The sequence below is a fragment of the Octopus bimaculoides genome, chromosome 23 (assembly GCF_001194135.2).
Source record: "Octopus bimaculoides isolate UCB-OBI-ISO-001 chromosome 23, ASM119413v2, whole genome shotgun sequence".
Classification (NCBI taxonomy): Eukaryota; Metazoa; Mollusca; class Cephalopoda; order Octopoda; family Octopodidae; genus Octopus; species Octopus bimaculoides.
In genome coordinates, this window is record NC_069003.1 from 7022768 (window position 1) to 7025954 (window position 3187).

The following is a 3187-nucleotide window of genomic DNA, read 5'->3' on the forward strand; positions in this document are numbered from 1 at the left end:
TGTGTGTGGATTTGGTAGACGGAAATTGAAAGAAGTCTATCGTATATATATATATATATATGGGGGCGGGGGCATCTGTGTTTGTCGCTCCCAACATCGCTTGACAGCTGATGGTGGTGTGTTTACATCTCCATAACTTAGTGGTTCAGCAAAATAGATCGATAGAATAAGTACTAGGCTTACAAAGAATAAGTCTTGGGGTTGATTTGTTCAACTAAAGGTGGTGCTCCAGCATGGCCGCAGTCAAAGGACTGAAACAAATAACAGAATATATATATATATATATAGATGCACTCATATATTTATCTGTGTGTGCACATATATTAATATATATATATATATACACACACACATATACATACACAACTCAATGTTGTTTGGAGAAAACAGCTTTTCTTTTATGAATGCCATATTGAAAACACGACAATTCTAGTTTTGTGTTTTTTTTAATTACCCAAACGATGTTGCTTTGGGTTTTTCACATTTTCACATGACTTCCTCGCTAAATAGGACATAAGCAGGAAAGCTTGAAGTTTCAATTAAAATTTGTGTGCATATGTGTGTGTGTGTGCGCACACACGCGCATGCACTTGCACATACAGGATGTTTACAATTAGAAGGGTGGAAGTGTGGAAACTGTAAAGGTAATTCATGAACACCCTATATCATCTGCTCGATCATTTGTCGTCATCATTTACCGTTGATTTTCCATGCTGGCATGTGTTAGACGGTTTGACAGGGACTGGTAAACCAGAGAACTATACCAGGTTCCAGTCTGATTTGGCTTGGTTTTTACAGCTAGATGGCCTTCCTAACACCAACCACTCCAAGAATGTAGTGGGTGCCTTTAACATGTCACTGTGCCACGGATACCTTTTATGTGTCACCAACACTGGCCATGACTAAGATTTCACTTTGCTTGACATCTCTTCTCAAGCACAGCAAATGTATTTCTTTATTGCCCACAGGGGGCTAAACATAGAGGGATCAAACAAGGAATTAAGTCGATTACATCGACCGCAGTGCATAAGGGGGTACTTATTTAATTGACCTCGAAAGGATGAAAGGCTAAGTCGACCTCAGCGGAATTTGAACTTAGAATGTTGCAGCAGACGAAATACCACTAAGCATTTCGCCCAGTGTGCTAACGTTTCTGCCAGCTCACTGCCTTACACAGCAAATTGCTTACCCCACTCTCACAAAATTGCTGGTCTTCTGCCTATTGTGGAAAGAGTTATTATTAACACGGTGGCACATAAAAGCACTCGTTACACTCTCGGAGTGGTTGGCATCAAAATAAGACTGGAGTCTGGAGATTGAACTATGTAAAATGTTAGAGAAAGAAACCTAGCTGTTTTCTTGTAATATATATCAAAACATATAAGGTGGCCCAAAGGTAGATTTACAGTTATCACGTAAGCACTTTAGATTTCTTTTAAAACATTTTATTACATCTAAATTTTTATCTTACAAATAACTAAATTAACGTAGAATAATAGTTTCATATTTGTTTATAATAAAGATCTGAACTGTTAATATATGAATGCGAAAGAGATAGTTGAATAACTGTAAACCTACTTTTGGGCCAACCTGTATTTATTGCAAGAAACAGCCGGGTTTCTTTCTCTGAATATTTTATTAACATGGTTTAACATGTTTTTGGTCACTGAAATATGTTCTCTCAGAGTATTTTTTCTCACCTATGCAAGTGAACATATGGGAAACAAAGCTTCTATAAAACTAGGTTTTAACTGCCATGCTGTATTCCCGCCATAGCAGGAATGCATTAGACATCATCTCTGTTGGATTCCTAATAAAACGGTAATGAAGAACACAGAAAAAGATGCAGTTGATTCAGTCCATTAGCTTGCCTGCAATTGTTAATCTTGAGCAAACTTTTAGTTTGTTTGCTCAGGAACCCAAGTGGAGAGTCAAGATAGACACAGGGGCCCCAGGTCTGAGAGGGTTAAATATCAAATGGTTATGTTGTGGGAAGTACCAGAATAAAATTGTCATCAAAGGCGTCCACAGGTAAAAAATAATTGAGAACCACTGATGTAGACTGGCATTATGTACATGTAAGGCGGCGGTGAGCTGGCAGAAACGTTAGCATGCTGAACGAAATGCTTAGTGGTATTTCGTCTGTCTTTACGTTGTGAGTTCAAATTCCACCGAGGTCAACTTTGCCTTTCACCCTATCGGGAGGTTGATAAATTAAGTACCAGCTACGTACTGGGGTCGATCTAATCGACTGGTCCCCTCCCCCAAAATTTCAGGCCTTGTCTCTAGAGTAGAAAAGATTATGTACATGTGAGTGCTTGTGCATTTTAAGATTGAGATTGCCTTCGCTTACCTCCGCTGGTAATGGGATATTGTCGGTGTTCAGCTTCTGAACACTTTGGCCCTCTCAAGTTCCTCAATGTCCCCACATTCCTTCAGCCTCTTCACTGCCTTTCTTCCAGGCCAACAAATGCTTAAACCCTTTAGCATTCAGATTACTATCAAATGTAAATTATTATCTTATTCATTGTTTTGAATTAATCATGCCTTATCTTGTAGCTTCGAGATTTCCATGACACATTCGAATATTTTTAGAATGACATTGCAGGGTAGTCGTGCAAGGCCCGATCCGGTCAGTTTGAACACAAAACAAGTATTTGGACAAGATATGTCTGGTTGGAATGCTAAAGAGTCAACTCTTACTGGTGTGTTAAGTGACATTTCATCTCCCTTCAGAAAGTATTTAATCAAATTTGGTATATGCAAGATGGATATACTGTATCAACCTGAGAGGACAAAAAGCACTGCATTCTAAATTCTTGACACTGGCACTGTTACAACTCTTCTAATACAGATTCCAGCTGAGTTCATTTCGCACCAAGGTCAACTTCACCATTCAGGGGTCAAAAAAAAAAAAAAAAAAAAGTTGGTTTCAAATCTTGGCACAAGATCAACAAGTTAAGGGGAAGGGTTAAGTTGACTAGATTGACCCCAATGCTGACTATGAAGGTTCATTGCCTTAAGTAAATAAATACCCCAAAAGGATGAAAGGTAAAGTTGACCTCAGTGGAATTTGAACTCGAACTCCTGACTCCAATATAGTGGTTTCAAATTTTGGCACAAGGCCAGCAAGTTCAGGAGAGACAGTAAGAGTTACATCGACCCCAATGCTTATTTTATCAACCCC